We start from the raw sequence: 27,293 nt of genomic DNA on the forward strand, positions 1-27,293 counted from the left end.
AATCCGTTACGCTACTGCACCTGGTAGGATACCAATGTTGGGAAACTCGACGCGTAACCTCAACTACAGTAAAAGTTAATCTAAAATTTGTTGAACCCAAAAGCTATTCTAAATCATGTTTAGAAGTATCTACTTATATATGTCAAGCCAATTTTCTAAGCATCAAACGACAACTATTGTGTTTAACGCACTTTGCCTTCCGCCCTCTACTATTAAGGAATTCTTCCTAATTGCATCCAAACCATTTTCGTAACAAATCAAAACAAATTTTCCAATCACCGCGTTGAGCTTAAGTGAACATTTCAATAATATATAGCATATTTTTTTCTCTATTTTCAGGCTTTGTCATGCCGCCACCGGATGGATAACAACTTCACTGGAACTTAGGAATAAGAGAAATAAAAAGAAAAAATAATCCACATAAACAATAAACATTCCTCCAACTAGTTGGGGGAACCAACACAAGCAGGCATAGCATAGAACAGCAGTCACCAGAGAATTATGTGCTTCTGCATATTTGTGTGTCGAACGCCAACCGAAGCGAGCACAAACAAGCGCTTAACGCAACCATGATGTCACTACGTTTGACACACTTATTTTGTCCGCTATATTGTGACAATTTTATTTATGGATTTATAGTAGGCACCACAGTTGCATGGTTAGTAAGCAAGTACAAAAACAAAGCGAAGCGTTTAGCGTGGCAGTAAAAATGAAAGAAGCTTAAAGATGAAAGAACAGAACTACTTACCTCTCCTGCAACGTACAGGTAACAATGACAATTTCTTTCATAAACTTCAAAAGCATTCAACTCATCTTATTTGACTTGCTAATGAGTGTAGGAGTGCACACAAATCAAAACAACTGAAGCGTATACCACCGGCGAGTTTCTCTACGTTCTACTGCGCTTCCTATTTCTATAGTCGCTTGGTCGTACAAGTATTTGTAAGACTTCTCCACTGGAGTGGAGCAATCACCGCATTTTATTGCCACTTTTGCTTCGAATTTATTGAATGAATAGATTTGAAGACTACTTGGATTGAAGCGATCTTGGCCCGTTTTGTCCCATGGACAAAAAACAGCAGGAGCTAATAATAGTGCGCTATGGGTGACAGGCAGGCTATGCGGCTATGCGCTAAGACCGGTGGCAGTCACTGCTTAGGCCATCATTTTTGTACATACATACATATTTTCTTTCTCTTTGCTTTATTTTTATCACAAAGTTCTGAAAATTTTTTCTCATTTTATGCATTTCCGGTCTTCGCACCAAATGCGCGCAATCGGTGTTTGTATGTGTGTGTGTTTTTTTTTTTTGTTTGGTGTTTTTTCTTTATTTTTTTGCCATACAAATCGTTGAATTAGCTTTGGATTCTAATTTGTTGTAAGCATAAAAAATTTTACTTTTTTTATAGATATCTGAGGGTCATGAAGTTTTGTGATATGATTTGCTTGCTTCACAGACTCTCTTTCCAGACGTGGTGATAAAACCAGAATATTTTTATTTAAAGTAAAGAATTTACAGGTCGGCGTGTAGTTGAAAATCTTCTTAGACAAGTTCACATTGCGCTCAATACCTAAACTGTTATTCAGTTTCTAGAATCTTTACAGATAGCAGAGTTTGCTTAATATTAATTAACACATATCCCGGCATTTTCCATATATAATCTCTTCTCCAATACAAAAACTCGTCAAAACATTAATGTATCGGTACAGTTCGTAACCAATGGTACCGAAGAAAGACTAGTCAAAATCTGGGTATATCGAGTTTAATGTAAAACTTCACTTCCCTCTTTAAGTGCATATCTTAATCTTCCGAAGAGGGTGTATGCACTCTTTCTCTGCGGCGGTAGCCAACAAGCGGTCCTAAAACTGCTATTCAATCATCAAACTCCTTCAATATCTATTCGCCAAATCAAGTTATGCCTCAACTATCCTGATAAAGAAATCCGCTAAATAATTCTGAAATTTAATTGGACTGCCTCGATCGGCTATCAAAGCTACTGTCATCTAGTGTGGAAATCTTAAGCTCATTTCTGACTATAAGGCAGATCTCTTTGTCTGCTCACTCTGAAAAGATGTAGATAATTTAGATACTAGTATGAGGTATGCAGCTCTTGCTGAAGATCTGCAGTATCTTGTGTTTAAATGTAGCTGTGGGATTCTTTCCTCTTTTGTTGGGGTAAACTATTATACTAGAAATACTTTGTTCTCATGGTAAGACTCTCTCCCTTATTGCGTTGGTCCCCTGCTATTATGTTACCCAATAAGGCATCGATTTTTCTAACATTAAGCGCTTCACTGAATCCAACTGACAGCTCTTTCCTTGTATTGCTCGCTCAGTGCGTTTAATGAAGAGGAGTTTTTGTGAAAATGAAACTATCACCATGCCTGCTGCTGGTAAGATAAGCCTGACGTCATCCCTGTTATCGTGTGGCGCATACCGAATATATGTAACTCAGTTGAAGAGCTTCGACTTGCCGATAACCTAGGTGAGGTTAGGATAAATAGTTTCCCTTGCGAGGGGCGTACTTGGGCAAATAATCAAAATGCGTCCTTTGTAATACCATGACCAAGCAGAAGGAAAAGAACCAGATAGGTGGATTAGATTAGATTTGTGGGGGGGTTGGACAAGTCCAAGCACTCAGTCAGTAGACCATTGTACTACACCCGGATAGATATCAGTAGAAAGAATAGAGATAGGAGAGATAAAAAGTGGGTGGTAAGACGGATAAATTAGTTTGAGGTCACTCTTCCACAAATCTCTTGGATTCATTGATGAATTTTAAGAGATCCGGAGGAGGAAGAGTATGAACTTTATCCATACTCAGTACATCACAACCCAATATCCTAAGTCTGATTCTGGAAGACGCCGGAGTGCTACAGAGAAAATGATCTGCAGTGTCGTCATTCTCAAGACAGGATAACCATATCGGGCTGTCTACGACCCCCACAGCAGCCATATGCTGACCACAGGCGTTGTGCCCAGTGATTACACAAACCAGTAGTCTCAGGTCCTTTCTGCTGAGTTTTAGGAGAAAGGTCGCTGTTTTCCTGTTTGGTTCTTTCACAAAGCACTTGGCTACTCTGCACGATCTCTGTGGGTAGACCTCATGAAGTCGTCAATCCATAGTTGAATCGATGCGAAATTGACACCTGGAAAGGGTTCAGGGCCTACTGGCATACTTGCAGAGCCTTCATTTGCCAATTTATCAGCTAACTCGCTCCCTGTAATACCACAATGTCCGGGCACCCAAATAAGACTAACTTTGTTGTGTTTTGCAACACTGTTCAGTTTTGCCTTACATTCACCCACTAACTTCGAAGAGCAGCGTGGGTTAGCATGGGCTTTCAGTGCAGCTTGAATGTCACTACAAATTCCAATACTTTTGCCCCGCCACATTTTCTCAATTAGCCAGTAAGCCACATTCAAGATGGCATAGACTTCCGTAAGAGATAGCGTGTGGTATAGGAGTACTTAGTGTCTTCGTCTAAGTACATACCACCTAGATCCACTGGTTTTGGATCCGTCGGTGTAGAAAGTGTGCTGATATCCCGTTAGTAGGTTCTCTGGACTTATCCATTGATCTCTATCTCGGATCAAAACATCATATTTCCTACCGAAGCTAACGACAGGCACCCGATTGTCCACCGGCATCGAGAACAGTGTGCACCGCTCCGACAACTGGTGGTATATCTGACAGTGGCCAATGCTTACTTCATTTACCCCAGACTCCGTTTAAGTTGAGCCTGTACGCCGCCTTCATTGTTTCCTTTCGAATTTAAAGATCTGGTTGCAAGTTCAGAATGGCATTAAGGTCATCACCAGATGTCGTACTCATGGCACCTGTGATACCCAAGCACACACTTCTCTGCAGCCTGTTTAGGAGTTTTACTCTGGAATTAACCATTGTGGCTTTCCACCATACTACAGAGCCGTATGTAATAATGGGTCTAATCAGGGTGATGTACAGCCAGTGTACTATCGCCGTTCTTAAACCCCATGTCTTGCCAAAGGTTCTCTTACACTGCCAGAAGAATTTTAGTGTTCGAGAGACCTTCTGCTCGACGTGTTTCTTGCAGGTAAGCTTACTATCTAGGATTACTCCTAAATATTTAACCTCAGAAGACAGTTGCAGTGTTACCCCTTTCAATGTGGGTAGTAACAGGCCTTCCATATTGCGTTTCCTAGTGGAAAGCACTAAGGTAATTTTTGTAGGATTCACCGAAAGACCAGATAGGTGGAAAAAGTAAGAAAGGACTTTGGATTAGAGGATGATAGTCAACAGTGGCTAATTACGTTCCTATTAACTACTTAACCAGGTAAGTGATACTTAAACCCGCAATATCCGCAGGTGTAGCAAAAAAGTGAGAGCGACCGGGAGCTCCTCGCAAAATACTCCCCCACCAACTCTTCCGTCCAGATTCGAGCCATCCGATAACCTAACAACTAAACATTTTGTGCACTAGCCGGATAAGAATTTTGCTCGATAATCTCAGGCAAGGTCCATTCGCAGCCAAGGTCCAAATGTCTTTGTTATAGAAGAGAATAAGCATTTGCTTTATGGTCGCTTATTAGTTTAAATCTTCAAACAGCTCGGATTGAGCACCGAATGCGAAAAGAAAGTAACCTCTTTCAACCGAGATCTACATAGTTCCATGTCATAAGCGAGAGTATTGGACAAAATTGTAATACCTATGGATGTGAAAGGATCCACTTGATTTCCTCGTGCATTGAAGAGCTTAAATTCCGAGAACTAGCAACATTTCATTATTTATTTGGAAAGTGGGTACCTTTATTTATAAGCACTTGCCCCACAAGCGGACTTCTCTTATAGCCAAATTGTACTGTGGCTATAGCTGGATTGTCCAAGCAGGCTGGATTCAAAGGACGGCAGAGTCTGCACGGACTTAGGTATCTTTGTTTTCACTGACGGATCCAAGATGGATTCGGGGGTTTCCCCTATATATTTGATCCTTTTACTCCTTTATCGAATATGGGACCTCAACAAATTGTTTCCACTGGTCCCAAATTTGGGCCAGTAATTTAATTTCGTTCCATGTTTTATTCGTGTTCTCCATCTCCATCTCTATCATCCGTCTCTATGTGTTTGACGGTCCTCCTCTGCGGCGGCTGCCCTGCGGGTTCCACTCATTTGCATTTCTGGTGATGTCGTTGTTTGATCTGCATTAGGAGTGGGCAAACCAGTTCCAATTACGTTTAGTGATTTCAATTTCAATCGGTTTTTGCTTTGTGGCTTGCCAAATCACGGTTTTTTGAATTGTATTTGGCCAGAATACGTGCATAATTTTGCGTACAAAGCTTTGTAGTGCATGCACATCTTTTTGCCCTAAATTAGCCAATATTTCAGTCTCTTTTAAACTGCCGAAAACTAGTAGGGTTTTGCAATCAAGGCTCTTTGCGATCCTGCAGGCATGCAAAATGCTTAGAGATTGTCAGAAAAGGGTCGACAAACCGGTTTTAGTTGTCCCCATCTCAGACATCGGTGTCCCCTCGACCGTTGTTAAAGAGAAACAGCACAATTTTTTTCCTAAAAAAGCGCAAGACATGTGGAGTTATATATTATTGAGTGTTACCTCAAAAACACTTTGCCCTCAATGCGACAGAAACAGGACGCTTAAAGTGCTGTGAATTCCCTGCCATTCAATTTCCAAACTCATAGCTGGGTCACCCATCACTAGGTGATAGAAACTTATGCGCAGGAGCTTGAACTTCCGTACAACCCCCATTGCAGAAGCTGTGGGGATGCGGTGGAGAAAGAGAATGTTGAACACTTCCTTTGCAAATGTCCGGGTGTGGCAGTTAGGCGCTTGAGATTCCTCAGTGTGCCTTTCGGGGATAGCCTGTGGCAGTTCTTCATCCTGTTGCTCTCCTACACTATATCATTCTTCTTCAAGTTTTGAGTTTTTCAAGCGGTCTACATTATGGTATCAAAACAGCACTATAGTGCAACTTGTAGTGTACCCGTGGTACTCTTCCTATCCTACCTATAGCCGGAGAAAAGCACTGGTAAGATGAGTGTCGAACTATGGGAGCTTTTACTACATTTCGAACTCCTTTATCATTTGTGTGTCTGATTGACTGTGATAGGCCCTAACCAGCGCTTTCGGGTATAAGAACGACTTTCTCCAAATACTTGTAGGGTCTTTCCCATAAGATTTTCCTAATCCACTTAAAATGTTCTAATCAGAAAGAGCTTTGTGGAACTTATAGTAGCATAAATAAGTGCATATGTGTGCTTTTTCTGAATTCTTTTTTCATGCCCATTTCCCTTGAAATTGTACGCCTCAAATATTTGTACTCGTATTTGTATTTGTACTTTCTACGCTTACTCGGTCACAACTTCTTTAAGCAGGCAAGAACTTATGTATGTGCTTATTTGTAGTTGTGTAACGCAAGTTGGTAAGTTAAGTAAGTAGAATGTGTAAGAATGCATGTAAGCCCCATTTCAACCGTTAGAAGGTTGTAGCTAATACCAGCCCAGCCAAGTCCAAACCAACAAAATCATGACACCATAATAGCACAAATAATAATAGTAATGAAGCGGCAAATAACAGCAACACCAAGCCGCGATGAAAAAAAATCTAAAATAACAAAGCAACAACAGTGCAGAAGCAGCTGCACTAAAAAAACAAATCAACGAAACGGACAAAAAAGCAAAGAAACCATAAAAAATAAAAAATAAAAAATAAAAACCGTCAGCAAAAAGTGTTAACCTATTGTCGAGGTGTCGGCACGTTGCACTACTTTCCAGCTTCTAAGGCCAAGAAGAAGAGCAGCTGAATATCATACGGCGGTAAGCTTTTTCGTGCGACCAACTTTGTTATGCGTTCATTCTTTTCTTTTAATTTTTTTTTTTATTATGTTATTTTTACTTAAATTTTTTTTTTTGCTTTAATATTTTTATTTTATTATTATAAATATATGTATGTACCCATGTGCTTATGTATGTTGGTTTTTACGTGTGCTTACGAAGACACGAATGACATTAATGAGCAGTTGACATTAGAATGCGTGCGTGTAACCGCTGTTTTCCCGCATAATATTTGGCAGAACATCGCGGCGCATAACAACACTTTTTTACGCTTTACTTTTTTATATTTATTTTTTATATTTTTACCTCTTTAATTACGCGGTTTATCAAAATAGAGCGTCTTTATTTAATTGACATTCAGCTGCCGAACTATAAAAAAAGCTTTGAGTGCTTCACAGGAATTCTAAGAATACTTTGTGAAAAATTCTCATTACAGAAATGCAAAATGAAATGGAGAAAAAAACAACTCCCACGATTTCACTAAAAATACCTCCACTTCATTAAATATTTTACCCCAGTAAGGCATAATTTAATTTAAAATGGTTGAAAATGCAAAAAAAAACAAAAACTAGTTAAGATTGGCAAAATTTGCCGCCAAGCCCAATAGTTGGCATTTACAGTTACAGGTGACATGTTTGTCATACTCGTATACTCGTAAATGCTCACTCGCCTGCACACAAATACACACACGATTACTCGTAGCGACAATTGCGGTGAGATAAAAGTGACCACAGATAAGAAATTTTGTTAGGTGTTATTTCTCCTCCTCAATGAAATTTCACCTTCAAATCGCTTTTGCGAAAAATAGAATGAAACTCGTAGTCAGGTGATGGTGGCCATAAATGGTAAGTAATCCTATTTGCAACAAATAAAAGGATTTTTAAGGACGCTTGATATCGGAATATGACAACAATCTTTTTATGGCCTAAGATGGTTATGGATCTCACAAACTTGTGGTTAAAACAGAATGGTGCCACTTGCCATACCAAGCGGGAAATATTAAATGTATTGGCTGAGAAGTTCGAGGGTTTCGTTCTCTCGCGTTGCATCTAAGTATATTCACTGGCCTTCAAGATCGTGTAACTTAAGGACGTTCAACTAATTTTTGAGGTATTCTGGTACATGTAGACCAATCACAAATAATTTCTACGCTCAAAGGCAGCAAAGCTCACGTTTCTTTTTTTAAATTGAGCCTCGTTCAGCATTGAGCCTCCCTTCAGAAACAAAGCCAAATTTCTGGGTGTTATTCTTATTATAACACATGGGCTGAATAGTCCCGGGCCTCACAAATAGATGACACTATTTTTATTGCATTCACCCTTTTTCTCAGTTAGTACTAACCTTAAAAAGACAGCTGTTAAGATTTTATGATATTCTATTCATTAGTTCGTGAGTTATTGTGGTAAAAGTGGCGCTACTTTTGTTATTTTCAAAAAATGGATAAAAAAGAATTTCGTGTTTTAATTTTGCACTGCTTCTTGATGGGGAAAAATACCGTTGAAGCAAAGCAATGGCTTGAAAAGTGTTATGGGGACTCCGCTGCATCACAAACAACAATAAAACGATGGTTTGCTAACTTTAAACGTGGTCGTAGAGACACCGATGATGCACAACGCAGTGTACGTCTAAATGAAGCGGTAACACCAGAAAACATCAAAAAAATCCACAAAATCGTTTTGAATGATCGAAAAGTGAAGTTGCGTGAGTTAGCTGACATCATAAAGATATCAAAGGACGTGTTGGCTTTATTTTACAAGAGCATTTGACTATGAGAAAGTTCTGTTCAAAGTAGGTGCCGCGTTTGGTCACTGTTTTGTTTCATGAAGACAACGCATCGTGTCACAAGTCAATCAAAACAATGAAAAAAACTACATGAATTCAACTTCAAACTGCTCCCACATCCACCGTATTCATCAGATTTGTCTCCCAGTGACTACTGGCTGTCTGTAGACCTAAGGAAATGATCGCCGATACGAAATTTCCCCCGAATGAAGAGGTTATTGCTGAAACTGAGAAATACAAACTGAGGCAAAAGATAAATCGTTCTAGAAAAGTGGTATCGAAATGTTAGAGTGGCGCTGGAATGATTGCGTTGTTCTTGATGAAAATTAGTTAATGAATAAAGCTAAGCGAACAAAAAACAACCTGTTTTCTTTGTTAGACCCGGGACTTTTCAGCCCATGTCTTACAAGAAGTCGAACTGTAAAAACAATATAGTTAAAGGATATGAGAAGACTTCTTAGGATCCCTATACTTGCAACGAAGCCTTAAATAAAAAATGCGGGCTAAATTCCAATAATTTTCATTGGATCTACAAAGCCGTTGTAAGGTACAGGTACATACTATATTTATCTGTATAGAATGACTGCGTGTTGGACCCCATTGAGTTAGACTGCTAGCCTTAGTCCATTGCACAAAAATACAAGCAAAAACACTCTCCTTCTTCCTATTTTTTGACAGACACCCTTGGTGTGAGTTTGACATGCAGTCAACTGTGTGATGGTATTTCTGTTTAATCGTATTGGCAGGGTTCCTATGGCAAATTAGAATTTTTATGGGAACATTAAAAACAGTAGAATTTCGACAAACAAATAGAAAATAATGTCTTTGACTTGGAAAATTTACAATAAAAAATATTTATAATACATATATTTCTTAGCTATAATACTGCTTTTTATTGAGAAATATTTGAATTTTTACGTCATTTCTTAGACTTTTTGTTAAAATTTTCTACGAAATTTAGTCATTTTTATGTAACATGAAAACAGCCTTTTGGAATCAGGAGATCTCAGCTGTGTGCATTTTTGGACAACCAGCTGAGAGTGTTTTTACTTATGAATCTGTACAATGTCTTAGTCTAGAGATTTAGCATGATTTGCATAAGTAGAGCACTCAGCACTAGAACCACAATAAGTTATGTTCTGAATGTCATTTTAAAATCTTCTGCCTCTTCCATATATCTTATAAAATATCAAATTACAGCTCTTAGTGTATTTTCTTTGAGAGAGACATCAAAATGGAGGACTGAAACTTTTAGGACCTATTAAATACTAGGAGAGTTTACTAGAGTTTAGTTTCTTTCCAGTACTACTAGAAGATTTATTGTGATTTATTTCGATTCCTGGCGGCAATTTAACCAGATGAATTCCAAGTAGCGGAGTATGGAGAGAAAAGTATCACTCTTCACCTACTAGAACTATGTCTACTATGTCGTTCCTACGACAATCGGTTCTACGTTACCGAAACGACCCGGATTTATAGTATCCGACCAAGGACTGTAACTCCAGCAGCATTTCTCGTACATGTATAGGAAATGTTTATGCTGCTCAACAACAACATGCCTACTAATAATAGAAGGTGGCGCAAATTAGTTACCTTATCGGAAGATTTGTAATTTTTGCAAATGGCATCGTATGCCAATTATTTTGGACGCTTCTGAACTAGACAACTGCAGTAGAAAAACAGAGAAGCAATAAAGCGCGCAAAGGTCAAAATAAAGATTTCCATCACTCAAAATTGTTCTTTTAATTTAGTAAAAATATTTATTTAAAAGGAAATGATTTATTTTGCGCTAATATAGAGAGGATTGGTATACAGAGAAATGATTTTAGAGAAAAAGCGGAGGGAATGAAGGAACCTACAGTTTTAATTCAACTCCGAACGGCAAATAATGTTTAAAGGACCTTTTTCATGGCAGAAAAATACTCGAAGGTTTGCCATTACCTGCGACGTTATTAGGAAAAACTTTTTATTCATTCGGCTACGGCGACCGCATATTCGAATTTTTGCCCAAGCTTTAAAAAATGTGGATGATAACTTTTAACTGGCCACTACTGTACGTTCGTATGTCACTCTAGTACGTGTTTGCCAATATTGTGTAGTGCACTTCAAAGGCAATGCACCGCAATTTAAAGATTGAATAACCTGCATTGCAATTACTAGTTAATACATAGTTGCCAGACTATTTAAATTGGTTCTTTTGTACACTATGAGCAGTTTTGGTTATGAACGAGTATGCGAAGCGCTGATTATTCGCAATGAGTTGTTAATTGAAAGGCAAAATAAATTGCTTTGCTTTTGCTTTTCTTTTTAAGAAAAGAAATACAAGTTTAACAGTTAAACAAAAAAATTTTGCCACTCTCAAGTCTAAATCTTCGTTGTAAATATTACCATAGTCTAACAGTGGACGTTAACTGTCACCGGTGTGTCATTACGCACATTGTCACAAAGTTTGCGTTGAACACTTTCACTTTTTGTTAACCTTAAAAAGCGATGAAGACATTTATTTTGCAATTTTCTGCGTTCACTGCAAATTTTTACAATAAAATCTACTCTTCGCGCATAGATATTTGCACTCAAGTGCCTAAAGGGTCAAAGTCTTGTGCGCACATAAATTTGTATGCATTTATGCGAAGGTTCGTATTTACACTGCAGGGAAAATCCACACTTAAACCAGTTAATTACCCAAGTATTGAATGAATGGCGCCTCAGTGTCCTAGCCCAATCGATTTCTGCGGCAACGCTTAAAGCAAAAGTCCAAATACAATTTTGTTTCTCATATCAAATTTCTTCAAAATTAGCATTAGCTCGGAAGCATCAAAAAATGCTACAAAGCGTACTAGTTTCCAACTGTCCTATTTGGTACTAGTTTCAATCTATCGAAAATGGTATGCAGCTGTGAAAATTTGACTCTTCCTAGCATACGCCGTATAAAATTCACTTTTGTACATATATAAATGGAGTAAAGGAGAAATGCGAACTAGTCATGGTACTAAATTCACCACAAACACGCCAGTTCGGCATTAGTGCATCTCCTTGTAAGGTAAAATATTGATTTAAGATTGTATTTGTCATTTTGTAACGTCATAATTGTTTTCATTGTCATTGTTATGAATTATCTGCATGACAATTATTAATTTTATAACTGTGATTTTTTGCGCGATAGTTATGTACTTAACACACAGCCGTCTTCAGCGGTTCAATAGTTATCTATTGAAGAATAATATAAAAATTAATATTTTTTAAACACAATACTAAAGTATTTTTCTTGCTATCATCTAGTGATAGCAACTTATTAATTACTATTTGGTTAAGCGAATAGACATAAGAATGTCCGCAAAAAATAACAATAATTGCTTTTATAATCATCAGCAAATGTGTAAAAATGTTAAAGAGTCTTGAAAATAGAAGCATGACAGACAGTACTAGTAATATTTTTAGTTTACCCGGCTTCTCTGCTATCTCTGAGAAAATGCGTGAAACAATGAAGTGGCGTGGTAAAGCTTTCACGCTGTGTGACTTTTAAATATTTAAGTAAATAAGATTTCCCAACAAGATGTAATAAACGAGCAACGTCTTTAGTTAGTAGTTCTCTGTTAAAGAGAATCAACAAACGGTTCATCGCCTGCATCTCTTCAGACTACCAAATATTATTTATTTAAGTGACCTCCTGTATTTTGACTTTAATGTGGTTCAACAGCGATACTTTCTCTATATCTCGCCAAGCAATTAAGTGTTATTTATTTAAGTGACTCCCAGTACTTAACAATGGTTCGCTAACTTAACCCACCGACTGTATTGTTGTTTCCATAACCATTTTGGAGAATATAAGAACCAATGACACCACGATTTATGAGTACCTACAATGTTATGCGGCCTCGGAACGGCAGATCACCTATGAGAAACTTTTCCATGGCGAAATACACTCAAATTTTCGGCATTGATATTTTCTATCAGTTGCAGCTTATGCTTACAGAGAGTCTCGAACAACTGTCTGGCTTAGACATCAACAGCCTAATAAGGTTCCTGAAACGCACAGACTGGATATAGTCATGCTCTAAATAACCGTTAAAGAAGTTGTTAGAAAGGATGTGCCAACAATCCTAGATGAATCGTCACTTTAACCAACCAAGCACTAAAGGAGTAAAAATAAGGGCGCGGTTCATCTTTTTCTCTTATTTAAATGTTTCACTCGTCTACCTTTAGTGCAAACTTAAGAGGATCGTTTGAAAAGTCCATGCATATTCAGAGAGATGTCAGTGCTGGCGCAGATCGATCTTATGTTTAGTAACTCGCTTCTCTTGGAAGAACACACACCAAGTTTCAGTCAGATCGGAAATCGAGTGATTTTTCTTTTCCATAACGACAACGCATCAGCTCACGCCTAAGCAATTGTGGTCGCAAAATTAAAGGAAAGAGGGTTCCAACTTCTTTCACATCCCGCGGACTACTACATATTTATTTGTTCTCCAAATTAAATAAAAATGGCTGGCGGGGAAAAAGATTTTATTCAAACGAGGATGTAATTGCAGAAACGAATAGCTACTTTTCAGACTCGGACAAATTCTATTATTCATAAAGGATCAGAAAACTAGAACAGCGTTGGACGAAGTGTAGAAGCCTAAAAGGATATTACAAAGAAAAATGAAAAGCTTACCCCAATCAATTAAGTGCAATAAGTACCCGTGTTTGATAACAGAGGACGGTCCTTAGGGAAATTGGTATTAGCATCGTGTGCTGTCATCTATCAAACGACAGCAAACAAATTTCAGACTGATTGTTAGATTAGTTTGGATTTGACAGCTATTCGAGTGAGACGTTTTCGAGATTTTCGCTAAGATGGAAAAAGAGCAGTAGCGTTCGGTAATTTACTTTATGTTTTTGGATGGGAAAAAAATGCGAGGAGATAAAAGCAAAGTTGGATGCTGTCTACGGGAACGCTTCGCCATCCCTGACCACAGTTAGATATTGGCTCAACGAATCTAAACATGCACGGACACCCGTTTGTGATGGGGAGCGACCAGGACGCGCAGCAGACGTGTTTACCGCGGAAATCATTAAAAAAGTCCACGGCATGATTCTCGTTGATCGACAAACGAAAGTGCGCGAAGTAACAGAGGCCATAGGTGTGTCGACCGGAACGACAATTAACATTTTACATGATAAGTTGGCGATGAATAACTTGTCGGCCCGTTGGGTGCCGCGATTGCCTACGGTGAACAACAAGCATAAGCAGCTGTTAACTTCAAAGCAGTGTTTGGAGCAATTTAAGCGAAATACGAAGGGATTTTTGCGTCGCGTTGTCACCGCTGATGAAACCTGGATTCATCAACACAAACAAAAAACTAAGAAACATTCAAAACAATAGATCTCTCCCGGTGAGTTTGCTGCAAAGAAGACGAAGACAGTCCCATCGGCCAGAAAGTTCATGGCGACGGTTTTTTGGGATGCGAACGACGTCATCCTCATGGATCTTTTAGAAAACGCAGAATGGTCGCTGGGCAATGCTAAAGTGGGTTATTGGACTGCTTTCACAAAAAATTGAAGGATACACGACCGCATTTGGCGAAAAACAAGATGCTGTTTTGCCACGATAACGCACCTGCACATTCTTCCGGAGTTGGCGCTACCAAACTGCATGAATTGCTGCCGCACCTCCCGTATTCACCCGATCTAGGAAAAATATTTAGTTCAAATGAGGAAGTCATCGCCGAGATAGAGGCGTATTGTGGGGAGTTCCACAAATCCTACTTTTTGGAGGGATTAAAAAGAGGCCGCAGCGTTGGGAGAAGTGTATCTTTCTAAAAGGGGACTATGTTGAAAAATAAAAAAAAATTTTGAAAAAGTGATGTCTTAGGTAGGTCGGTGAAACGGTTGAAGTACACCTGGCACTCCTCAAGTAGCACTAAAGTGCCGTTTTGATACCATTATGAGACCTACAACAGGCAGATATCTACAGCCAGCCAGAGCTGTTGATATAACGGATATATATAAAATGCTCTACAGTCTCCTTCTCTGAAAGGTCCCCACAGCTTCTGCAATGGAGGTTAAATGGTAACCCTAGCTTTTCCGCGTGTGTTCCGATCGTCCAGTGACCGGTAAACACAGCTACGAGCTTGGAAATTGAATGGCGAGGAGTCCAAAGGACTTTCTGAGTCCTTCATATATCGTATTGGTGTCTTCATTTCTAAAACGGGTACTTATTTAACCCCCTTCGTAGTTTTTATTTTTGCACGGACTTTTTAAACGACACTCGTATTTTACAGGTATTAAAAGAAGTCAAAGTTGAGATTCAGGAATTTTTGAATTATCTGGTTTTTAATATTTCGAAGACTGGTTTAATCCGATATCCAGAAGAGAAGTTGTTTTGTCGTATGATCAACGAATTTTATATGTATGTACATTTGCCACGTAACATCTACTGACGAAAAAAACTCTAATTTCAAACGACCTTTTTCTCTTAACATCAAATTCTTAGAAAATTATTCTATTAACATTTCAATACCCCAATTAGCTTTTACCTAGGAAATAACACAAAACAATAAGCTGTAATGCACAACGAGAACATCAATATTTAAATATCAAATATGATTAATATTTATAGACAAGCTAATGAATGGCATGGACAGTCGATTATCCCAAGCGATAAGGGAAAAAGTTCCGGCAAATTTTCTCAAATATTCCTACATACTCGTACATATTCATGAAAGTAAGAACACATTAATGCATACCCTGTAATGTATCCCTTTTCTTACGGCCACCATTATTTTTCAAAAGCAAATGCGGCGAATGTCATCAATTGTACGCAGGCAAAGACAATGACGGAATTGTGTGTGTGAACAAAAATGAGCGCAATGCCCGCAGTTGGCAGCATGACATTTAATTGAAGATAATTTGCGCCGAAGACTAACAATTAGAGCAACAAATAGTCGCTGGTAGAGGGACTACAAAGGTTTCGCGAGTTGTGTGAAAGCCAAACGAACGAGATCATTTGTTACAGCTGCAAATAATTTATGAAGTGCATACAAAAAGTAATTAAATGCAATTTTTCCAACTTCACTTGTTTACTATTATTTCATCTAATATTTATTTTATTTTTGCCTTGCCTTATCAATTCTATTCTTTTGCACTGCACTGCAACTCGAATGCGATGATGAACTGTTCCCACATTGTCTGCCAGAGTTCGCAAATAATCGAGCAAAACAACAATAAGAACACACGTTCGCATCATCATTCGTCATGACAAAGCGGGAAGCGCATAAAATAAAAGCACACACACACACATGTGTACAAAGGGGTTTGGTAGAAGTGCCATGTATTGAAAAACTGAACAAGTAAAACACATTTTAAGTACAGAACAGGTGATTTTACGGCGAATATGAAGCAGTGGCGAAGTGAAGGGTTTACTTCAAAAATGTAAAAGTGTTTTTTTTTTTGTGACTGCCATCTTCCGGTTGGCTTCAGTTTCGATGCCTACATCAGGTACGTCGGTGAAATGGTTGAATTGCCGGTCTGGTACTCCACAAGTAGCACTAACGCGCCATTTTGATACCTTTATGAGACCTCCAACAGGTAGATATCTACAGCCAGCCAGAGCTGTTGATATAATGGAGGGGATTGATTGGATTAAGGTTGGCGCACTGCTTCAGGCTGTCGAAGAAAGAAGCGCCCAGTGACCTTAGTTGTCTAGCTGGCAAACCCGGATATTTACAGAGAAAATGATCAACAGTCTCCTTCTCTGAAAGCTTCCCACAGCTTCAGCAATGTGGGTAAATGCTAACCCTAGCTTTTCCGCGTGTGTGCCGATCGTCCAGTGAACGGTAAACACAGCTACGAGTTTGGAAATTGAATGGGGAGGAGTCCAAAGAACTTTCTGAGTCCTCCGTATATTGTATTGGGGCTAAAGGATTTTCGAAATAGTACATGAAGAAATAGAGCTCCATCTTTTCTGCGCTTTCCTGATAAATAAGTTGCGCAATTCACCTTTAACAACAGTAAGGGGATGCCGATGACTGAATAGGAGACCCATTCAGTTGACGTCTTCCTGGCAAGCTCATCAGCAATTTCATTTCCCTCTATGTTTCTATGTCCGGGAACCCAGATCAGAGAAATGAGATTTAATCTTTTCATGAAATATCAAATGATGGGAAAAGTTTTTTCTACTTCTGATCGGCCCAAGCATGTAATGTCCACCCTTTCGGAAGATCCAAGAGCATTTCTGCTATGAAAAAGCTTCTCATGGAAACCATCTGGCTTTCAGAGGCGATAGAAAATTGTGGGTCTCTCCATTTGTAGGACAGCATGAAGACGCACGCCTCAAAATGAAGGAGAAGCTTAGCGAAATGAAAACATGGGAACCAGTTCACATATCACAAAGCAGGCAATAACTTTTATCTCCAGCAGAGGGATGCACTGACGACAAATCCGTGAACAATTACATAGTTAATTGTTTGAAAAACGGAACGATGCCATAACCACGACCATTCGGACCGGATTTTAATCCGTGAAGCTCAAAAGTTTAGCAAATCTACAATGTGGTTATTTGACAGGCTAAGACTCAACGATATTGGTTGTCATTTTAGCTACACTATCAAGAATGATATACCCTATGACCAAAAAGTTGGCTGTTTTCTTCGATTGCCAAATCGTAGTGCACCATGAGTACCTTCCATCAGGACAGGCAGTCAATAAAGATATTATTTATCCGTTTTGAGGCGTTTGAGAGATGCTGTACGTCGCAAACGCCTGGAAATGTGGGCAAACAATTCTTGGATTTTGCATGATGATAACGCGCCATCGCACAGAACCCAAAATGTGTATGACCAAACACCAAGTAAATACCATCGTGCAAGCACCATTCACCTGATATGGACCCATGCGACTTTTTTTGTTTCCCAAGTTGAAGTAACCACTTCGTGGAAGGAGATTTCAGTCGATATAAGAGAACAAAGAGAATGCGAAGAAAAGGAGCTAAAGGCCATCCCTTCACTTGTTGCTTCAGACGGGTCATACTTTGAAGGAGATAAAATAAATTTGCCTGAAATTTAATTCTGTTTTGTTTTATTTAAACATTCCCGGTACTTTCTGTTCATAGGGTATTACCAGGTTTGCCTTCAAATATGGTAAGGAAGGAAATTGAGCGAGTAAACTCGGCTGCCACATCACCGGGGAATTGGGAGCAGAATTATCTCATACACTGGCCCAATTAGTCATTGTTCAGACGGCAAAAAAGTAATATGAAAGGGGAGCTGCGTTGATTTTTTCCGTATATCACCAACACAATCTGAGTTTTTTCGTAGACAAACCGCTGTCATGGCCCCTGTTACGTCAGCCAATCACTTGGTTCTTTCAATTTTGCTAAGAGCCGGTCAGCGGTCTGATCTTGGCCACACCTCTGAAATCTTTTCACCATGACTACTACTCTGCATATATCAGGAGTGGATATTGACTCTGCGTGCTAAAATTTCTAATGAAAACAAAGTGTCTTTCCAACTGTGTTAAGCTCCAATGACCACCCTGTGCTCTTACACACTCACAAATATTCGCATGAACACAATCGGACTTTTTTTTTGTACTTTCGTACACTCGTTTTTTATCATTCCTATGCGAAACAAAGAACAAATTAAATTTTTAAAATTAAAGCGTAAAGAATTGAATAAAAGCTTCAGCAAATATTTGCGGAGTGCAAAAAATTAAATGCAATAAAACGAAAAACATCTCAGCAAAGAGCGAACGGGGCGACATAGAAATGTGTGATTGGGCGTAGCAGGTCGGCTATTCATACGAAGATCGAGCGTTCAATTCCTAATTTTTAAATTTGTAAATCCAAATGTTCAGAATCGCCCGCCAAAGTGCAATAAGAAATCTTAAGTTTATTTCTGCAATGAAAAAGTGTGCCATATGAACCATCTGCCATTCGGCAGCCTTCAATTGAAAGGAAATGAAGCCAACTACAGTGCAACAAATTTGGTGTTTGAAGCCCGTCCTAAGCAGAAGTACCTACGTAAAATAACAACAATATGCGTGAGCAACAATGTGACAGAAATAACAAAGCAAACACGAGCCGGCGGCTTATAAACAACAACACATCAAAAATCAACAATAATATTATCAACAAAAGTGCGCGGACGGGCAGGCAAATAAAGCAAGAACATGAAAATAAATAAACAAATAATTGTTTAAAAGTCATAAAATATAAATGTATTAAACATTTCTCCGTTGCAGTGTGCTAATTTTTCTTATTCCAATTTTTTTTTTCATTTTTCCCCCTTTTGATAAGATCTCTCGAGCGAAAGACTATATGCATAGCTGGCGAGTATGTGTGTGTATGTGTGCATGAGTCGTTCTACCAGATTTTTACGACTTTTAAACAATTATTTGTTTATTAGCATTACAATAGCAACTATTTGCCGCTTATTTTCTTGTCCATTGGCAATGTTGGTTATTCATCCACATTTATTTGTGTATGTAGGTACGTCCCTGCGTATATAATATTTATAGCAAAGTAAGAAGTATATTTTTCTGATTGCTTTAGGTGTAAATATTGCCTTATCTGATTTCAATGACAATGTGCCAGCCAACCCACCTACACGCATACATTCATACATACGACATAGTACTTTTGTTTAAGCCAGCGTAGAGATACGCCACTTGATTAGTTTCCTATCTAGCTTTGCTGCCCTTCTGCGGGTACACTGCGTTTTTTCATCTTTTATGTCAATTGTTGATTGAAGGTTTTACCCAAAGATTTATGAGCAAGCAACACTTGACCGTTTATTATTTATTATGTTTGCATAATATCAATGAACTTGTGTTGTGGGTTGAGGTCATGATAGAATTGCCAGAGCTGGAGAAGTAAATTCCTGTATCTTCGAATGAAGAATATTACGGGAATGAGTAGTGCTGTGTTAATTTATTGACTGCGCATAATAGACTGGTGCATGGATCCCTAAAAGGAAAAAAAGCTCTCCTGCCACAAATGGAAAGCACCATAGTTTTAAGTTCTCTTCTAACGGTAGATTTATCGTAAAATGTATATATATTTATATTTCTATATTATAAATTTATCGTAAAAAAATTACTCAAAAGTGTCCCAGTCTCTGAAAAGAGGCTACCGCTTTTTGAAAAAACTTTGTTATATTTGTCGTCAGTGGTGGAGATCTTACCCAAGTCACTGGGCTGCTTCTTAGCTCACCTTAACTCAAATATACTAAAAGGGATCCCATTCTCTGCCAAGTGGTGACCGCTTTTCGAAGGAACTTTGTTATATTTGTCGTCAGCGGTGTGGATCACTGGGTTTCGTTTCATCGCGAAGTCTTGCCGAGAAGTGTCCCCTGACTAGCATAATCAGATTCGTTGAGAACTGTAGATCGTGTGAAAACAACAGCAGATCCTGAAAAGAGTATTTAACAAAGCAAGCGAATGAATAGGTGAGTCCTAGAAGACATTGCTAACTTTATTTTATTTGTCGTCAGTGGATCTTATCGAAGTCACAAGGGCTGCTTCTTATTTCAGCTTATTTTAAACACACTCGAAGGTTTCCTCCTGTCCACCGAGAGGCGACCGCTTTTTGAAAGAACTTTGTTAAATTTGTTGCCAATTGTGGAGATCTTACAGCCCAAGATCTACAGTCATTGTGCTGCGTCTCATCGCGAAGTATTACCATCGTGAAGTGACCAATAACTAGCATAATAAAATTCGGTGATAACTCCTGGTGGTGTGAAGGCAACAGCAGATTATTATCACCATATTAGTATTCAGCAAAGGAAGGGAATCGATAGCGAGGTTCTAGATAGATTCTTACACGAAATCAATCTACCAGCAACCCATATAAACATATAATCGGTGCATACATGCTTCGTTAGATATTTTTGGCGGAACTCTTCCTGAAATTTGTAATGTAAACCTCAAAATGGGGAGCCTACATTTCTAAATCAACTCCGAACGGCAGATGGTTTTATGAGAAGACTTTTCATGACAGAAGTTCATATAGAGGTTTGCGATTCCTTCCTGGAGGGCTTCCGCTTTTAGAATAATCTTTTTTCTATCATTTGATTTTTCAGGCACACAGTATTTTTCGAACTCGGGTCAACCGAAATTTCGTTACATACAGACTTACTCAGCTACGGAGTAACTTTTAAGATAATAATAATAATAATTGGCTCTGCGTATTTTGGCCGAGGTCTGCCTCCAATGTGTGGTGTGCATCTGAATGTTACAGGGACTTACACTTTTATGCCGCCTCCGAATGGCAGATGGTTTTATGATGAGAAACTTTGAAAACCTGTTGAAAAGCTTCCGGTTTTAGAATAACCTTTTTTCTATCATTAGATTTTTCAGGCCCACAGTAATTTTCGAACCCGGGCCAGTTACTCACAAACTCGCTAAGCTACGGCGGCTACTTAAAAATACTATTGAAAATATTAGAAAAGAAGACCAGACTACACATTTTCGCCGCATTTTACTCTTTTCTTCGACAGGATGAGAATTTGACAGTTTACTTTAGGAAGTCCATTTTTGTTCTCTAAACAACTCTTTCAATGCTTACAGATGGTACTACAACCGTATATCTAGCTCGGTTCGCTGCTTAATGGCGGCAGTTTGCTCGTTGTTTACTAGTGGAGTCTCTCTCTCCTCAAGACATGGCCAAGCGCTGTAATACGCTTTACTATGTCCACATCTCGGTATAGTGCATACAGCTCACTGTTCCATTGAATATGGAACTCATTCTCGCCTACACGAGAAAAGGACTAACGATTTTTCAGAGAATTTTTCACTCGAACGCTCCCATGCTCTCTCATCAATCGTCGTCATCGTTGATTAGGCTTTTGAACAGCGTTGTTTTCGCTTTTCGAGAGAGGGCTCTTATTCTCAATTGCCTAATGAGCCCTAAGTGGCACCTGTTGGCAGGTGTCATCTTTCATTTAATCTCTGGGCTGACATGGTTCTGGATCTTATCACTGGTTATTAGATAAACAAAGTCCTTCCCCACTTCAAATTCGCGATTGTCAACAGTAACGTGTTGTCCAAAATACGATGACTCCTTGTATGTTGACAGCAGGTACTTTGTGTTACTCTCGTTCACAGCCAGACAATTTTTTCTGCTTCCTTCTCCAGACTGGAGTACGCTGAACATACGGCGCGTTTGTTTAGCCGACAATATCAATATCGTCAGCATACGCCAACAGCATTACACTTTTGTAGTAGATATTGCCAAAGCGGTTTAACTCAGCCGCACGAATAATTTTTTCCAGTAGGAGATTAAAGAAATTGCAAACAAGGGAATCGCTTTATCTTAAGCCTCGCTTCGTATCGAATGGCTCGGAGAAGTGCTTTCCCCTCCTGACGGAGCTCATTCTTTTAATAGTATGATTTAAAGTACGAGGGAGGTAAAGATCGTACAAATTTTTAACTGATTTGAAGTTTTTGCAAAGGTTCAGTGTTTTAATCAAGCTCTAAAATACGTGAAATGTTAGAGGCGAATGAGAGGACTCTATGCCTCAAAAGTGTTTCAAATAAAGGGCCAGAAGAAACCCCAAAGGCAACAAGTTCTGAGCATAATTTTGTTTAATTGAAAAAATATATATCGCACAGCGTCAGGATGTGGATAAACCAACCTATTAGCACCTCTGGACTGATCTAAACATGGCATACTGCGATCATTCACGTTAAATGAATACCTATTCACGTAAAAGTCGGAAGCTTCTGCTGTATTTTAGCACTTTTTCTTCCACATTTTTACTGAATTTGGGGTGTGTGTTTCTCCAGCAGGAGCAACATATTCGCAAAGCTTATTTTTCGTCGTCTCATTATCCAGTTCGCAAAGACGCGATCATACCTCTGCCACTTATATGGTTTTTCATCGTCATGGTTCAGAATATTCCCAGAAGGTGGCCACCGGAGACCGCGAATCGCTATCCGCTCTCAGTCAATTTGACAAAATCAGCTGTAGAGCAGAGATAATAAGTGGGGATTTGCCTTAATGTTTTGTATTTTTTTTTCATTTTTATTGCTAACCATATACAATATTAATCAACTTTATTAATTATTTGCTACTTGTTACGTCACAACCATAAATACTCTCACGGTTGTTACAGTCTTGTAATCTGTCATGATTGGAACTTGAATTTAATATGACTTATGACATTCCAAATATATTTCCTTTTTTTTGTTTGATGGTTTTTTATTCTTGTATCATTGACCTACCATTTGTCAGGCTAACATTAATATTGTGTTATAACCTTCATTTCCGCCTTGTCCCGTCATCATGCCGTTCTTGTTCTATTTCGCTTACTTACTCTTCTTATTCATACATACGAGTATATGTAGACCTTTATCTTAGTCATTAATTGTTTAGGGTTTGTGCTGCCTTTACACTCAAACCATCTTGTCAACCTGACACTAATAACTAACATATCTAATGTCATAGCTGGCGGGTCTTTTGACTTCCTGCTCGTGTTCTCTAAAATACTCGTACTTAGTCTCAATGCATCGTCTACCTGTACCTCTTAAACGATAGCACAGCTGATTACACACGGCTTTGTTTTAAAAGGTTAGGTTTACGCGGCACAATAACAAAAAGTATTTGAGCTGAACGTTAAATTTGTTGAGGTGCATACATACAAGGCTCAGCGAAAGTAGTAAGTGGAAAAGGAATAGAAAGGATGAGAAGCTTAAGTGAGTGCATGGAAAAGCAACAGGTTTGTTCGGCTATATATTAGCTACCAAAAATTAAAAACAAAAAAATGGGAGGTGTCATAAAACTAGGAACTCTAAATGCGCTTGTGCTACAGCAATGAGACATATCCTCAGTCTACAAATTTTGTTTATTTTCTTGTTATTTTACAATAAAAATGAAATTTAGAAGAAACCAAGTTAATCTGTGTCCTACCGCATCAATTAAATTCCATATAAGAAGCACTCATACACTAATTAACCTTTTTTAAATAACAAACAACCTTTATTTATAAATCTATAGACAATTTAAAACCAGTTTAAACGACAGGTTTTCGCTTGTTTCATTTATCCGACTTTTTTTAAAGAGTTTGCGCTCGCGGCGAACTACAGGCAATCTGTTTACCACTTTTTCTTTTCCTTTTTTTGTTTTTTGGAATAAATTATTTTCAGCTGATATTTTTTCTTTTTATTTCTTTTTGTTTCGCTTTGTATTTTAGCAACTTATATTCACTGATTTCGTTGCCGGTTACGGCGTTTTTTGTGCGTCCAGATTAACGCGCGAAATTTTATTCCTTGTGGAAAAAGTCGTTTGCGCTCTTTACCAAAACTCAAAATCGTGTTGCGAATTTAAATATATTTTTATCTACATAAATCGACGCTATATGCATTTGCAAAAGAATTGCTAGTAGTGAATGAGTAATAAGGTAGAAGTGAACGGCATAAAAGAGGAGCAACAAACATTGCAGTCAGCACACGACGCAACTCTATTTTGTATGCTTTTTCTGTCATAAAATTTCTGATATTCATTCATTGTGAAGCCTATTTTCTACATAATATTATATATAAATTTATTCATTCATGTTTTTTCCCATAAGCATTCCGAGTAAACTAATTTGATTGAGGAGACGCCTAGAGACTGGATTTATAGCGTCTGCACAACAACAAGTGAAGACGGCGTAATTTCGAGAAAAAGGTAAGAATGAATTTAAGTTTGTGGGCAGAAAATATCTGTGAGAAAGAGAAGTGGGTGTTCAAAGAACGATGAATAGCATGATCCTGATGGGAGATATACTGAGCCTAATCCAGAAACGCTTTATATATCTAAAAGACTGTACAGACATTTGTTGTTGCGTATTGTTTGAAAGTTGTGTTGAGATACAAATTAAATTAAGAATTAGATTAGAAGTTTGTACGTTTTTAAATCTGATATGCGAATCAGTAACGTGGATATTAACGCCTATGAATGAAGAACACCAGGAGCATTGACGAAATGGTACTACAAACAAATTAAAAATTAAGCTGCACTAGAAACACCAAGAACGATTTTCAAAACCAACAAAGGGAAAAGCGAAATATGAAGGACTACGCCTTTTGATACGAGTAAAAGGAAAATAAGGAGCACTTTAATATCTTTTTAAAAATGACGGAACCTATTAAATATTCAAGAAAACGAAAGAGAAGACGAACTGGGCTGCTGAACGTCTGGCAAGAGCACAACATTATGGCCCACCTGCCAACACAAGCAGACATCAACATTGATGAATATGACGACAACGACGAGACGCCTGCAAACTCACGGCAGTGCTAACTATCTTCTTGCCCATAGGAGAGCAAGCAGTCAAAATGGGTACGCGAAAAAGAATGCCCTTCCCTATGGAAGGCGAGGATGTAAAACCTTGGCAAAACACTTTTTGAAGAGCTGACATATACAGACATAAGCAACCTCAGAAGGTTTCTCTAAGACTGAATATAGTTAGGAAGGAAAAACTTGTATAACTTGGTGAAAGCGATAGTCAAGCCGCGATTAAGGCTCTGACAACGCCATGGTACAGAACGAAATTAGTAAACTCCTGTAAGAAGGAGATCAAGTCACTTGGGGACATAGGATCATAGAGGGAAATGAAATTGCTGATGATCTTGCCAGGAAGGGGACTGAATTGGCCTCAGAGACCTCCTACCCGGTCATCGGCATCCCCCTGACAGTTGATAGAGGGGAACTGCACAAATTATTTCTCAGAAAAGCGTAGAAAAGATAGAGTTCCATTTCTTCATGTGCTATTTCGAAAACCCTTTAGCCCTAATACGATATACGAAGGACTCAGAAAGTTCTTTGAACTCCTCGCCATTCAATTTCCAAGCTCGTAACTGTGTTTATCGCTCACTGGACGATCGGCACACACGCGGAAAAGCTAGGGTTACCATTTAACCCCCATTGCAGAAGCTGTGTAGACCTTTCAGTCATGGAGAATGTCGAGCACCTTCTCTGTAAATATCCGGGTTTGGCAGCTAGACGACTAAGGTCACTGGGAGCTCCTTTCTTCGACAGCCTGGGGCAGTGCGCCAACCTAAATCGAATCAATCTCCTCCATTATATCAACAGCTCTGGCTGGCTCTAGATATCTGCCTGTTGAATGTCTCTTAATGGTATCAAAACGGCGCTTCAGAACTACATAAGGAATGCCAGACCGGCACTTCAACCATTTCACCTACCTGGTGAAAGCGAGGATGTGACAACAAAATTGTACGGTAGCGCTAATTGGATTCTTGCAGAATCACTACTAAAACAAAAATAACAAGAACAAAGTCCTAAAAAGTTTTGAAATAAACTTTTTCACTTCAAAAATACATTATATTTTAGTTCTCCATATACATATGTTTAGCCATGCTGAGATCGAAACCACAACTTTCAAGGATAATTTATGCCTCAATAATCTTACTCATCTAAAATTTCAATTGGAATGTACCCAAAGGGATCAGCACCATTTCAGACAGAGACAGAATTCTAACTTAATAGACATAACATGGCGACTAGTTTTCCTAGACTTCCCAATATTTTTGTATAGGCTCAAATCTTTGAAGAATTTTTATCGTAGAATATAAAGAGTTCGATTCGTATTCCTCCAAATAGTCAGCTTTTTTTCTTCTTACTTCTTTTATTTTGCCTCGCTTTATCGTTCAGCAAATCCTGAGTATAGTATTAGATCTGCTGTATTAGTGTTTGGATTTATGACACGCTTTCGAACATTTTTAGTACACTGAAGAATATCAATTATAAGATATATTTGAATTGGCCGCTTTTCCAGTACTTAGTCCACTTTTTTCTTTTTATTTCTTGTAAATATTTTTTCTGCTTTGTTTTTTACGAAATCCTTTGAAGAGTATATTGTTATTTTTGTTGATTGGTCTGATAACAAATCACGCCAAAGCACGCGTCTCTTTCTCATGCTAATCAGCACCAGTTGGGCACACCAAGTAAAGCAAAATCCTACCTCACTTGATCTCACTTTCTAGAGCTGCACCCGCTGGATTTTTATTCGCCGTAAAGCTTATACAGCTCATTGTTCCATTGTCTGTGATATTAGCCGTCGCTAAAGTGCAAAGTTCCAAAAATCCTCCATTGTCATCGTCCAAGCTTCTGCGCCATACAACAGGACGGGCATGATAAGGCACTTACAAAGTGTTAGTTTTGTTCGTCGAGAGAGGATTTTACTACTCAGTTGTCTACTAAGTCCAAAGTAGCATTTGCTAGCAAAAGATATGTTGGAAACAGTAAGATTTTTTCTTTTTATTTCTTTTGTTTTTCCACAATTCCTTTGAAAATCATTAAATCGATTGAATTTGTAATTAAATTATACTATGTACATATATCACCTCTGCTGTATTTGCACTTGAATCTATGGCACGATTTTAAAAACTTTCAGTTCACAGAAAAAAATCGATCCGAAGAGGCTTATGGTTGAAAAAGTCAGCTTTTTTTCTTTTTATTTCCTTTATTTTACTTTCCTTTGTTCTTCCACAAATCCTTTTAAAAGCATCAAATTCACTCTATCTACATATTTTGATTTATGTTACTTTTACGAGCGTTTTTGTACACTTATTTTTTCACAAATCCTTGGAGGATTATTGAATCTACTGCATTTATACTTGAATCTATGGTACGCTTTCAAAAATTTTCAGTTCACAGATGAATTTTGATCCGAAAAAGTCAGATTTTTTCTTTTTATTTCT

At 38.4% G+C, this 27,293-nt stretch overlaps 1 protein-coding gene and 1 long non-coding RNA gene across 3 annotated transcripts in view; both read left to right on the top strand.

Annotated features, from left to right (window-relative positions):
- Positions 1-580: 580 nt before the first annotated feature.
- Positions 581-15,899, top strand: LOC129236849 (uncharacterized). Of its 2 annotated transcripts, none has more exons than XR_008581721.1 (4): positions 581-766; positions 15,214-15,318; positions 15,387-15,640; positions 15,790-15,899. It is a non-coding gene; the product is annotated as an uncharacterized LOC129236849 (long non-coding RNA). The 2 variants fall into 2 exon arrangements; XR_008581720.1 differs by lacking the exon at positions 581-766 and adding an exon at positions 6,699-6,812.
- Positions 15,900-24,140: 8,241 nt separating this feature from the next.
- The window catches only part of LOC129236851 (multivesicular body subunit 12A), a 132,380-nt gene continuing 129,227 nt past the window's right edge, over positions 24,141-27,293 (top strand). Inside the window, exon 1 of the mRNA XM_054871113.1 lies at positions 24,141-24,258. The gene's annotated coding sequence lies outside the window, so the exon portion shown is untranslated. The remainder of the gene's footprint in view (positions 24,259-27,293) is intronic.

This window comes from Anastrepha obliqua, chromosome 2, assembly GCF_027943255.1.
Source record: "Anastrepha obliqua isolate idAnaObli1 chromosome 2, idAnaObli1_1.0, whole genome shotgun sequence".
In the NCBI taxonomy this organism is placed as follows: domain Eukaryota; kingdom Metazoa; phylum Arthropoda; class Insecta; order Diptera; family Tephritidae; genus Anastrepha; species Anastrepha obliqua.